The sequence below is a fragment of the Sciurus vulgaris genome (assembly GCF_902686455.1).
Source record: "Sciurus vulgaris genome assembly, chromosome: 6".
NCBI lineage: Eukaryota > Metazoa > Chordata > Mammalia > Rodentia > Sciuridae > Sciurus > Sciurus vulgaris.
The window spans coordinates 39,213,567-39,228,364 of record NC_136466.1 but is presented as its reverse complement, the minus strand read 5'-3'; positions in this window follow the sequence as shown (position 1 = coordinate 39,228,364).

Sequence of the window (14,798 nt, the reverse complement as noted above, 5' to 3'; positions counted from 1 at the left end):
AGTGCTGATCCCTGAAGAGTTTGTTAAGGTCTGAAATGAAATAAGAAATTAGGAGTAACTTTTTAGAAATTTATTGTAGAAATTTGACGCTGGTATAATATCTAAAAACGTGAACAGCTTCTTTTTTATTTTTTTTTTTGCAAAAAATATTTGTTCATAAGAACAAAAATATTGGGAATTTAAATCACACACACACACACACAATCATTTACAACAGTTGGTACTGCTGTCTTGAAGCAACCAACATTCAGGACTACGGACAGCACCCAACCCATCTCCTAAGTGCTGTGTCCTTGCTTCTTACTTTGTTCCCAGATCCAGCGAAGAATTCTACACACATCCAATGAACTTCTAGCTCCCAAATTCAAGGAATGCTTTTCAGTCCTTGTCTCAACTCACCATTCTAAAGATTTTAACTTTTGTTAACTCTGCATCTGTCATTTTTGTTTAAAAGTTTATTTCCAATGAAGAAATTTAAAAATGCCCTTACAATTATCAATGGGCCTTATCACTAGAATTTAGGGACAATTCTTGAAAGCTTGTTTGGAGGTTCTAGCAGGGGAGCGCAGCTACTCGTATACCCTTGACCGAAGAACGGTCCTCCTCTATCGGGGAAGGTCGTCCTCTTCGATGGAGCGCGCAGCTTCGGGAGGGACGCACATGGAGCAGTGAGGGAGGAAGTGGACACCCGCCTAGCCAGCCAGATCAGCCGAATCAACCCTGGCGATCAATGGGCTGACAGATGTCGCAGCTAGATCGCCCTCACATCCGGACAATTCTTGTTAGTTGAAACATTAATGTTAAAACATTGTACTTACATTTCTAATTTACTTTTCAGTGGATTCTTAGATGGTAGTAGAGGTTTTATTTCTTCCCCTCCCCCACCATGTATGATAAAGCCTAACCCAGAGTTTGTATTAGCAAATATATATCTGCTGCTCACTTTAGGCAAGTAATTTCTAAACATTTTTTGAGATAGGGGTCTTGCCATGTTTCCCAAGCTGATCTCAAATTCCTTGGCTCAAGTGATCTTCCTGCCTCAGAATCCTGAGGAGCTAGGACTACTGGGGCACACTACTGTGCTTGACTGAACTTCTTTTTTGGAGGATGGAGGGGTGCTGGGGATTGAACCAAGGATCTTGGGTTTACAAGGCAAGCACTCTACTGACTGAGCTATCTCCCCAGCCCCCGGAACTTCTTTTTGATACTCTTTCCCCAGTTGTAAAATCAAAATACTATTCAAATTGACCTCATGGCATTATATTTAAGATTAAGTCAATTAACACACTTAGAACAGTGCCTGGTACAGAAAAATAAAAGGTATCATCATCAAATGTTGCTGAATAAGCTAATGAGCATCTATAATCACCAAGCACTAGAAGGTGGAGGACTTCATTCCATCACATGGATAGGGCTACAAATTTATACTGATATATTTGAGTCTACACTGTGAATTTGAGTTTACTACTCTCCCCAGTGCACTATGAGCTTCAGAATTTTTGAAGTTGTCTTTTCCTAGTTTTTTGTTTTGTCACATTAGTCTTTCCTTTAAAAAAAATCAATAATTTTAAAAACCATGCTAAAGTAGACATAACCTTCACTGTCTTACCCACTTCAGTGTACAGGTCGATGGTATTAAATACATCCACACTGGGAGCAACCTCCAGAACTCTTTTTATCCTCCCAAACTGAAACTGCACCCATCAAAGAAGAAAAAAGAGCAAACTAAACTAAAACAAGCAGGAAGGAGAACATGAAGAATAGAGTGGAAATGAATGAAATAGAGAACAGAAAAAAAAAACACTAGAAAAAAACAACAAAACTTTATTCTCACAGGAGTGGATTCTCAAAGGTCCTTACTCCAACATTCTCAGTGATGTCCCACATGTTGATCTTAATAATACTCTTTGATCTCCTGTCCTGTATCTGAGATAATCTTTTTCACACTGTCTCCCTCTGCTATTGCATCTGTGGATCATCTGCTTTGTAGCCCTGGCAGGTGGCCTCCCCAAAAATTCACCTGAATCCACACTGGCAGGAATTCACAGGGGAGTCTTAGTAATTCAGGGTAAAATCTGAGACCTCACTTTTCACATGCTTAATCATTATTAAAACTGATCCCAACTTTACCCCTGTTATCTGTTGTCTCCTAACTTCACTTTTATCTGTTCCTCAAAATTGTTGACTTTCTCTTGTTTGCTAGACATTCCAGATAACACTTGCCATTCTTTTTTTGGTGGGAGTGCTGCTGGGATTGAACCCTAGTGAAGAGTGTGCCTTACCACTGAGTTCTATACCACCAGTCCCTAACACCTGCCCATGTCATCGGTAACTAAATAAAGTTTTACTTTTTTCCATTGGGGGGGGGGGGGGGGCAACAATAATGCCTTATTGGGATGGTTAGAACCTCTAATACAGTATTGAATATAAAAGGTCAAGCAAATATCTTTGCCTTGCTGTGTGCAATGGTGCATGCCTGTAATCCCAGTGGTTTGGGAAACTGAGGCAGAAGGATCACAAGTTTGAGGCCAGCCTCAGCAATGTAGTGAGGACCTAAGAAATTTAGTGAGACTCTGTCTCAAAATATAAAATTAAAAATCTGGGAATGTGGTTCAGTGGTTAAGCATCCCTGAGTTCAATCCCTAGTATGAGAGAAAGAGAGAACTGATAGATGATATAGACATAGACATAAAAATATTTATTTTAAGGTACTAGTTCACAGGATTATGGATGTTGGGAAATCCCACATCTACTGATGGTGTACTTCAATGACCTGAGAACTGGAGAACTGATTGTGTAAATTTCAAATTGAGTCTGAAGGCCTGAAAATGAGGAGCACAGAGGACAGGAGAAGATTGATGGAAAATGTCCACAGACATTGGGGAGAGCCATCTGCTTTACTCAGTTCACCAATTCAAGTGCTAATCTCTTCTAGAAATGCACTCACAGACACACAGAAACATAACATTTAAGCAGCTCTCTGGGCATCCTCTGGCCATTCAAGTCAACCCTCATAAATTAACCATCACATCTTGTTCCCAATTTTAGAGGGGAGGCATTCAGTATTGCACCCTGAATACGAGTTAGCTATGGAACTTTTGTCAAAGAGAAGAAATTTTTGTTTGTTGAGAGTTGTTTTTTATTTTAAATCATGAATGGATGTTGGATTTTTTTCTAATGCTTCTTCTGTGTCTATTGATATGGTAGCATAACTCTTTTTTAAACATTTCACTTCTTTCTTAATATATATACCTTTATTTCATATCTTTATGTGATGCTGAGGATTGAACCCAGTGCCTCAAACATGCAAGACAAGTGCTCCACCACAGAGATGCAAACCCAGCCCAATACTGTAACTCTTATCCTTTGATTAATTAATATTACACTAGTGACTTCTGGATATTAAAGCAACTTAAATTTCTGAGATAACCCATTTGGTCATGGTGTATAATCCTATTTAAATTGCTGGATTTGCTTTACTAATATTATGTTAAGGATGTTTGAATATGTGCTCATGGGAGATATTGGTCAGCAGTTTTCTTTTGTCTGGCTTTGAAATCAAGATAATTCTAGACCTGATAGTGTAAGTTGGGAAGTGCTCCCTCCTCTATTTTATGGAAGATTATTGTTTTCTTTAAATGTTTTGTAGAATTCTCAAGTCATCTGGGACTGGGTTTTCCTTTAGGGAAGATTTCTTTATTACCAATACCGTTTATTAACATTATAGTCTAAGCACATTAATACATTATAGTCTTTATTACCAATACACTTTATTAACATTATAGTCTTAAATCAATTTTAATAATATGTGTCTTTGTAGAAATTAGCTCATTTTATTTAAGTTGTCTAATTTTTTAGCATAAAGTTGTTCATATTTCCTTGTAATTTTAAATATTCTATCCTGATTTCTATTTACAGTTTTTTGAGAAACTTCCACAATATTTTTCATAATGACTTTACTAATTTATTTTCATACCAATAGTGTGTAAGCATCCTCTTTCTCTACATCCTTGCCAGGACTTGTTATATTTTCTTTTTGATGATAGTTATACTAATTAGAGTGAAGTGATATCTACTATGGGTTTGATTTGCATTTCCCTGATGATTAGTGGTGTTGAGCATTTTGTTTCATTTAATTGTACGCCATCTTTTGAAAAATGTCTATTTAGGTGTGTTGCTTATTTTTTAATACAATTATTTTTTGCTATTACGTTGCTTGGGTCATTTCAAATTTAACTTGAGAAACTAAAAATAGAAAAGCTCTCAACTGAGATAGAAAAGGCTGTGAACAGATTTATGTGAAAGGGAAGGTCTAGAGTTTGGCTTTAGGCATTGAATTGAAATGCCTGTTAGACTTTCAAATAGAGATGTCAAGGATACAGTAAGATATGAGAACCCAGTACCAGAAACAATCCAAATGCCCACAGTATTAGAATGGGTAAATGAACTGTGGTATGGGCATACAATGGAAAACTGAACTGATAAGAATGATCCATAAGTGCATGTACAATATAATATTGATTGAAATGAGCCAGATACAAGAGCCAACTCTGTATGCTTCCATCTAAATAAACGATAAAACGAGCAAGACTAATTTATGTTAACAGAAATAAAGATAGTTTTATATGTGACCTGCAGTGAGAAGTAGTGACTAGAAGCAGGGACATAGGTCTTAAGAGGATCTGGAGATGTTTGTTTCTTGAGTTGGATGCAGATTACACAGCCATGTACAGTTTTCAAAATTTGTCAAGGTATAAACTTATGAGATATGTGTTGTAAGTCTATTATAGTGTAATAAAATTAAAAACCAAAATCCCCCAAACACCTAGGCATCTTTTGTACTTCCACAGCCTCTTAGCTTTTCTCTAGTACAGCCCTTATCACATCTTGGATACACGATTAATTGTCTCATACAAGGAGTACCTCTAGGAGAAGGGCTGGCATATTCTTTTTTTCTCAGGGCGGGTGCTAGGGATTGAACCCAGGGGTGATTTATTATTGAGCTGCATCCACAACCCTTTTAAATTTTTAATTTTGAATCTCACAAAGATACCCTTGAACTTGTGATCCTCCTGCCTCAACCTCCTGAGTAACTGGGATTACAGACATGTGCCACTGTTATCTGGCTAGCATATTCTTTTACGTACAGTATAATCCCAGATATAAGGCCACCCAATCTTTTTTCTATGAGAAGGTACAAAGCAAATTTTAGACAAGTTGAATAAACAGACCTTTAAGGATGTAGATGAAATAGTTTAAATTTCTGTTTAATAGAGACATAAACTACGTAGTGATATTCGATGATGAAATGCATATGCAATGGTGGTCCCTTAAGGTGATAATGGGACTGAAAAATTCCTATCACCTAGTCACATCATTGCCATCTTAACATTCATTGCAGTACAACATATTACTCTTGTGTTTGTGATGATGCTGGTATAACCAAACCTACTGCACTGCCTGTTACATAAAAACACAGCCCGTACAATTTGTGTGGTACATAAAATTTGATAATAATACTAAATGACTATATTATGGTAGTTTATGTATTCATTATTTTCATTATATTTAGAGTGTGCTCTGATAAGCTTATAAAAATAAGTTTAATGCAAAACAATATGCTATGTTACCCCAGCAGCAGCTTCATCCATCTCTAGTTTATGCCTCCTTCGACTGCATCAAGAGGCCACACAGACTGTTTGACCTATACCATCTAAATTTGTGTCAATACACTCTGTAATGTTCTCACAATGGTGAAATTGCCTGATAATGCACTTCTCACAACATGTTCTTGCCATTAAACAACACACACTGAACTTAGACTCTTTTAGAGGAACTGGGAGTTGAACTCAGGACTTCAGGCATGCTAGGCAAGTGCTCTAACCACTGAGAAATGTCCCCAGCCCTTTTTATTTTATTTTGAGACAGTGTTCTGCTAAATTACCCAGACTGACCTTGAATTTTTGATCCTCCTGCCTCAGCCTCCTGAGTTGTTAGGATTACAGCTGTGCACCACTATGCTTGCTGCTTAGACAATTAATTTAAACACACAAACCATAGTTATACTATAACATGGGAATATAACTCAAATTTACACATGAATTCTTTTTTCTCTTTTTATTGATTCTTTTTTAGTCACACATAACATGTGTTCATTCTGACAAAATTATAAAAGCATGGAATATAATTTGTTCTAATTCAGATTCTAGTATTTCCCCTTTCCTTTCCTTCCTCCCTCTTCCTATTCCCTTTTCTCTACTCTACTGATCTTTCTGCTATTTATAGGTTTTTTTTTAATTAGTGTCTTGTGGATGTACTTGATGGTGAGATTCACTGTGATATTCATATATGTACATAGGAAAATTAGGTCAGATTCATTCCACTGTTCTTTCCTTATCCCATCCCTCCTCCCTCTCCTCAAATTCCCTTCATCTACGCTTTTTTCTATTTTTTTTTTTTTTTTTTATCAGAGAGAACATTTCATCTTTGACTTTTGGGGACTGGCTTATTTCACTTTAGCATGATAGTCCCCAGTTCCATCCAATTACCAGCAAATGCCATAATGGTATTCTTCCTTATGGCTAAGTAATACTCCATTGTATGCATGTATACACAGCTCACATTTTCTTTATCCAGTCATCTGTTGAAGGGCACCTAGGATGGTTCCATAGCTTAGCTATTGTGCTGCTATAAATATTGATGTGGCTACGTCACTATAGATGCTGATTTTAAATCAGCAACAAGTGGTATAGCTTGGTTATATGGTGGTTCCATTCCTAGTTTTTTAAGGAATCTTCATACTGCTTTCCAGAGTGGTTGCACTAATTTTCAACCACCCAACAATGTATCAGTGTACCTATTTCCTCAAATCCTGACCAACATTTGTTGTCATTTGTATTCTTTTTAAAATGCTTTTAGTTGTAGATGAATACAACTTTATTTATTTATTTATTTATTTATTTATTTATTTATTTATTTGGTGCTAAGGATTGAACCCAGTGCCTCACACTTTGTTGTGCAGAAACTTTTTAATTTGATGCCATCCCGTATATTGATTTTTTATTTTATTTCTTGCCCATTTAGGAGTCTTGTTAAAGAAGTTGGTTTCTGTGCTGGTATATTGGAGTGTTGGGCCCACATTTTCTTCTAGCTGTTGCAGGGTTTCCCGTCTTTGGTTCACTTTGAGTTTTGTGCAGGGTGAGAGATAGGGGTTAAATTTCATTCCACTACATATTGATTTTGTTTTCCCAGAATCATTTGTTAAAAAGGTTCTGTTTTCTCCAACTTATGTTTTTGGCAACTTTGTCTAGTATCAGATCACTGTATTTATGTGGGTTTGTCTCTATGTCTTCTATTCTATTCCATTGCTCATCTTGTCTATGTTGGGTGCCAATACCACACTGTTTTGTTACTACAGCCCTGAAGTATAATTTGAGATCTGGTATTGTGATGCCTCCTGCTTCCTTTTTCTTGCCAAGGATTGATTTGACTAGTCTGGGTCTCTTATTTTTCCAAATGAATTTCATAACTGCTATTTCTAGTTCGGTGAAGTTCTAGTTCGGTGAAGTTCTAGTTCACTGGAATTTTGATAAGTATTGCATTGAATCTGTATAGTGCTTTTAGTAGTTTGGTCATTTTGACAATTTTAATTCTACCATCCAAGAACATAGGAGGTCTTTCTATCTTTTAAAATCTTCAATTTTCAATTTCTTTCTTTAGTGTTCTATAGTTTTTGTCATAGAGATCCTTTACCTCTTTTGTTACATTGATTTCTAAGGTTTTTTTTTTTTTTAGGCTATTGTGAATAGGATACGTTTCCTAATTTCTTTTTCAGCAGATTCATCATTGTGCAGGAACATGACTGAATTGTGAGTATTGATCTTGTATCCTGCTATTTGGATGAATTCATTTATGAACTCTAGAAGTCTTCCAGTGGAGTTTTTTGGGTCTTCTAAATATAAAATCACCTTGTCAGCAAACAGAAACAATTTGAGCTCTTCTTTTCCTATTTGCATCCCTTTAATTTCTTTCTTTTGCCTAATTTTCTGGCTAGAGTTTCAAGGACTGTGTTGAATAGAAGTGGTAAAAATGGGCATCCCTGTCTTGTTACTGTTTTTAAAGGGAATGCTTTCAATTTTTCTCCATTTAGAATGATGTTGGCCTTGGGTTTAGTGTAGATAGCTTTTACAATGTTTAGGTGTGTTCCTTATATCCCTGTTTTTTCTAGTGTTTTAAATATGAATCGATGCTGTATTTTGTCAAATGCTTTTTCTGCATATATTGAGATAACCATGTGATTCTTGTCTTCAAGTCTATTTATGTGATGAATTACATTTATTTATTTATGTATGTTGAACCAAACTTGCCTCCCTGGGATGATACCCACTTGATCATGGTATGCTATCTTTTTAATGTTTTTGTATGCTCTTTGCCAATATTTTAAAAATATTTTTTAGTTGTAGATGGACACAATAACTTTATTTTATGTATTGATTTTTATGTGGTGCTTAGGATTGAACCCAGTACCTCACACATATTAGGCAAGCACTCTACCACTGAGCCACAACCCTAGCTCAGTTTGCCAATATTATATTAAGAATTTTTGCATCAGGTTGGGGATATAGCTCAGTTGGTAGAGTGCTTGCCTTGCAAGCACAAGACCCTGGGTTCAATCTCCAGCACCACAAAAAAAAAAAAAAAAAAAAAAAAAAAAAAATTTTTGCATCTACATTCAAGGATATTTATTGGTCTGACATTTTGTTTCCTTAAGGTCTTTGTCTGGTGTTGGTATCAGGGTGATACTGGCTCCATAAAATGAGTTTGACAGTATTCCCTCCTTTTCTATTTTATGAAATAATTTGAGGATGGTTGATATTAGTTCTTCATTAAAGGTCTGGTAGAACTTGTCTGAGAATCCATCCAGTCCAGGGCTTTTCTTTATTGGAAGGCTTTCGATAGCTGCTTCGATTTCATTACTTGATATTGATCTGTTTAAGTTTTCTATATCCTCATGGTTCAATCTGGGTAAGTCATATGTCCCTAGGAATTTGTCAATATCTTCAAGATTTTCTAGCTTATTGGAATATAAAATCTTTACTATAGTTTCTGATGATCCTCTGTATTTCAGTAGTGTCTGTGGTGATATTTTCTTTTATCTTAACTTTTGTTAATTTGAGTTTTTCCTTCTTTCTTTTGGCTAGTTTGGCTAAGGATTTATTGATCTTATTTATTCCTTTAAAAAAAAACAACTTTTAGTTTCATTGATCTTCTGTTTTGTTTTTTATTCTCAATTTCATTGATTTCGCCTCTGATATTTCCTATCTTCTAATGATTTTGGTATTTGTTCTTTTTTTTAGGGCCTTGGGATGGAATGCTAGATTATTTATTTGGTATCTTTCTATTCCTTTAATGTATGAGCTCAAAGCTATGAACTTTCCTCTTAGAATTTCCTTCATACTGTCCCAGGGATTTTGATATGTTGTATCATTATTCTCATTTACCTCTAAGTATTTTTTTTTTATTTCACCCTGATTTTTTCTGCTATTCAATCATCTTTCAATAGTATATTATTTAGTCTTCAGGTGTTAAAGTAGTTTCTATTTTTATCTTATTATTGATTTCTAATTTCATTCCATTATGATCAGATAGAATGCGAGGCATTATTTCTATTTTTTTGTATTTGCTAAGATTTTCTTTGTGACCTAAAATTTGGTCTATTTTAGAAAATGTTCCATGTGCTGCTGAGATGAAACTGAATGCATCATTTGATGGATGAAATATTCTATAGATGTCTATCAGGTCCCTATTATTAATTGTATTTTTTAGTTCTGTAGAATCTTAATTTATGTTTGGATGATCCATCCAGCGGTGAGAGAGGTATATTAAAGTCATCCAGTATTATTGTGTTGTAGTCTATTTGAGTCTTAATATTGAGAAGGGTTTGTTTTATGTACATAGATACTGTATTGTTTGGGGCATAAATATTCACAATTGTTATATCTAGTTGATGTATAATTCCCTTAAGCAGTATGAAATGACCTTTTTTTCTCTTCTGATTAACTTTGGATTGAAGTCCACTTTATCTGATAAAAGAATAGACACCCCTGCTTGTTTATGAGTCCCATGTCAATGGTATATATGTTCTCATCCTTTTACCTCCAGTGTGTGGATGTCTTTGCATTTGAGGTGAGTCTTTTGGAGACAGCATATTGTTGAGTCTTGATTTTTAATCCATCTGCCAACCTATGTGTTTTGAGCAAAAAGTTACATTCACTTATATTCAATGTTATTATTGAGAGTTGATTTTTATTTTCTGCCATTCTGATTTATTTCTAATGTTTAAATCCTTCCTATGTTGGTTTTCATTTTTATTTTTCATTTCTTCATTATTAAGTACTTCATTGAGTATGCTTTGAAGTGCTGGCTCTCCAGTAATGAATTATTTTAGCTTTGTTTATCACAGAAGGTTTTTATTTAATCTTCAATTCTGAAGCTTAATTTTTCTGGGTGTAGTATTCTTGGTTGGCATCCATTTTCTTTCAGAGTTTGGTATATGTTGTTCCAAGCCATTCTGGCTTTTAGGGTCTGAGTTGAGAAATTAGTTGAAATCTGGATTGGTTCACTTCTAAATGTGACTAGCCATTTTTCTCTTGCAGCTTTTAAAATTCTATCCTTATACTGCATGTTAGGCATTTTCATAATAATGTGCCTTGGAGTGAATTTATTATGATTTTGTATACGTGGAGTCCTATAGGTCTCTTGTATTTGAATTTTCATTTCATTCTTAATGTTTGGAAATTTTTATGATATCATTTCAGTGAAAAAATTAAAAAATGTGTTCCTATTTCTCACTTGTACACAGAAATTCACATTTCTAGGGATCTTAAAAAATCTTGATGCTTAGGATATACCCCAGACCAATGGGGTGGAGTCCAGATAACAAATGTTTTTGTCCCCCAAAATAATTTTTGTAAAGCTTGTAGGCAATTCCAAAGTAAAGCAAAGGATGTGAGTCACTGTCTTAAATGGTTAAGAGGCATTGATATGAGAAAATTGGCATATGGACCAGACATGTTTCATCTGAGTGTTAGCCTGAGTCTATGTGTCTATGTCTGGGCCCAGGAGGGGAGCTCCTACTTTGTGTCTGGCCCTCTACAGGATATAAAGAAGACCAAAATGCCACCCTTACCTAAAGGGTGCTTAGACTAGTGGGGAATGTGGAAGGGACCAAAAAGGCAGTGGTAAAGCCTGAGCCTTCAAGTCAAGGAGGAGGAACCCGGTGTGGCTCTGCTACTGGATCAAGATACCAGGCAGGCCTGGGCAAGCTCAAATTTGGACCATCAGGCTTCATATATCATGTCCAGAAATTACTTATCTCAACCTATCTAGTTACTCCTCATAAAACTTTCAAAAATCTTGCTTTTATCAAACCCAGTTCAGGAACTATTGGAAAATACAAACAGGCAAATACATCAATCACCACTACCAAAGTGAAGGGTAACAGTTGGGGTAAGAATAAGCTTACCAAAAATCTTAGAGGGCAATGTTGGGGAATGAGATGTTTGAGGAATAAGGAACTTTAAAATTCTCTAATATTTTCCTGGGAATCTACAAAGTCACGTAAATGCCGCAGGCCATATGCATGTTCAGAAAAGACTTTAAAAGGCCTATACTCCCACTTCTGGTTGACTTTCAGGCTTTGAGTGTGCAGGAAGTAAGATTTTTTTATCTGTCTTGCTGAGTATTGAAAGTATGGACCAACCCATACACAGAGTTCATGTGCAAAAAATGGGAGATTTATTTTTAGTTCCAGGTGTGCTAGGGTTTGGATAAGTTTGACATTGTTTGAATATCCCCCAAGACTTTGTCTTTTGAAATTTAATCCTTATTGTGAAGTATTAAGGTGGCAGAAACCTAATCCAACTATGGTGTTTAGAGGTGGGGCCTTTGGAAAGTAATTAGGATTAGACAATGTCATTTGGGGGAAGCCTCAGTGATTAAATTCTGATGACTGATAAGAGGAAGGGAGACGAGACAGACGTGTACATGCACAGGCACGCATTTCCCATCTCTTGCTGTGTGATGCAATGCATCTCCTGGAGACATTGGGCCACATTTGGTGATGGCAAGAAGGCATGGAAATAGCTATGAGACATAAAGGGAAAAAAGACCTTAGATAACCTCACACAGATTCCCACAGGCAAGAATGACTCAAGGAAGGAAGAGAGCTGTTATCTCTGGCAGACATGTGGATGAGAATAAGCCAGGACTCAGCAGCGACTAGTGGGATGAATGGTATATCCACAAACATCTGGTGAACAGACGATATTAAGAACTAGATTCCCTCCAACACACACACTCATCCCTGAGGACAGCAGTGCCCCTTTATCCACAGAAGACAAGTTTGAAGACCCTCAGTGGATGCCAGAAATCACAGACCATCCCTGTATAAGCTATGTTTTATCCTATACCTACATACCTATGACAAAGTTTAATTTATAAATTATGCACAGTAAGAGATTAACACAATGACTAATAATGCAATAGAACACTTATAGCAATACAATGTAATAAAAGTTATTTTAGAATTATGAATTATTAGCTGGTTCAGTGGCACACTCCTGCAATCCCAGTGACTCAGGAGGCTGAGGCAGGAGGATCTCAAGTTCAAAGCCAACCTTAGCAATGTAGTGAAGTCCTGAGCAATTTAGTGAGACCCTGCCTCAAAATATAAAATAAAAAGGGCTGGGGATGTGGCTCAGTGGTTAAGAGACCCTGAGTTCAATCTCTGGTACCAAAAAAAACCCAATTGTTTGTTTCTAGAATTTTTCATTGAGTATTTTAGAACTGTGTCTGACTACAGGTAACTTGATTAAAGAAAAATTCTGAGATGTCCTGAATTTAATTAAAAATACAGACAGTGGAAGAGGGGAGACAAGAGAATAAATTAGTTACTAGCTATGGCCTAAAGTAAAAAGATAGGTTCACATTCCTGAATATATGTGGAAATCTTAACTCAAATCCCTTCAAGACTATCTGGACTATTTGTTATCCTCAAAAGCAACAGGTACTTCTTATGGCCTGTCCTCCTATCCCCAAACTTTCCCCTCTTATCTATAGCCAACGTGGGTTTGACATAAACAATTTATGATTTCCTTCCCAAATTTTTGTAATGAAATGCTCTTGGCTCTTTGGGCATAGTGGACATACTTTCATCTGCTGTCTAGACTTACTGCCAGTAACTGGAATTTGTCCCTAGGGCCTCGTCCTTTTCTTGCTAGCTTCTGTAATTGTTCAACTAACCCTTTTATTTCAGAGATCCCTTGGTCTCAAGAGTTTTGGCTTAACTAACTAAAACCTCAGAAAGTGAAATCACAAATAAGGGGGAGAGGCTACTACATTAGATAAGGCTCCAGGGCCTTATATACAACCTCAATGAACCCTAAATTAGCTGAGATTAAGTTTCTGCCACTCTAGCAGAATGGGTTCCAAAGTAGAAATTAAATTGAGTTATAGAAAACTTTAATTATATTTCTCGCACATGTGGGTTTATGAACAGAGATTCATCCTGACTGGAGTAAATATTTTGAAGACAGAACCAAGACTTAGAAATCAGATGGATGATAGGGTGGTAAGGAAGAGGCCTCTCCTGCCTTTGGGACATTTGTTTTCCAAAGAACCCAGGCAAATTAAGATTCTTGGGGGAGAATATCTGCAATGTTTTACTCCTTCCTTTAATCATCTTCCTCATAGTTTATAACATCAATGGTTCTATTGTTATTGTCCAGGCAAAACAGAACACTTATTATATGAAAATACAAAATATTCTGTAGATACAGAAAGATCGGTGGTTTCTTAGGGAGAGGAAAAAGAGTGGGAGGCAAGAATTCTAGCCAGGTGGAACCATGTGGCTAAATTCTCAGCAACAGAATGTGAGTAAAGAGAATGAGTGTTCCCTGGGTATGGTCAGAAAAAATGGTCCCAACAACCCTCACTCTATCTTCATTCCCAACTTCTAGTTGAGTGAAAAGGAATTTTATAGTCTAAATGAAGTCCAGCCACAAGATAGGAGATTGGATTCCTGGGTGACTGCATGAAGCAAAGTTCCCTTCAACCAGCATTGGACCATGACATGAACAATACCTAAGGTGTTAAAGTCTTGACTTTGAGGACTGTTTGTTACAACAGTTAACCAACCCTGATTAATACATAGTACAATGTAGCCATTCTGCTGGAAGATAGCTGGCTGGTCTCCTCAATGTAAATTCCACACAGGATTTTAGGCTGGTTCCCTAAGGCTTACAAATTGGGTTCAGCACAGTAGATGGGTCAGTCTTGGGAAGGGGCACAATCCATATTGCTGGTTTAGTTTTCCTCATGAACCCACTGAGTAATCCCTGAAGTGGTCAGGGAAGGAGATAATCTAACATCACAGAAGGACCATGTTTCCATCAAGCAAAACAAGTCGTTTTGCTTGTTTATTTTGTTTCTGTGGTATTGGGGCTTGAACCCAATGCCTGCACATGTTACACCAGTACTCTAGCTCTGAGCTACATCCCTGTCCTCATTTACTTATTTTATTTTGAGACAGGATCTAGCTAAGTTGCCCAGCTGATCTCAAACTTCTTTTTGCAGCACTGGGGATTGAACCCAGGGCCTTGTGCTTGCAAGGCAAGCATTCTACCAACTGGGCTATCTCCCCAGACCAATCTCAAACTTCTGATCCTCCTATCTCAGCTTCTAGGTAGCTAGAATTATTGCAAGGTCTCTCCACAGATCTTCCTTTTCTATGCCCTTAG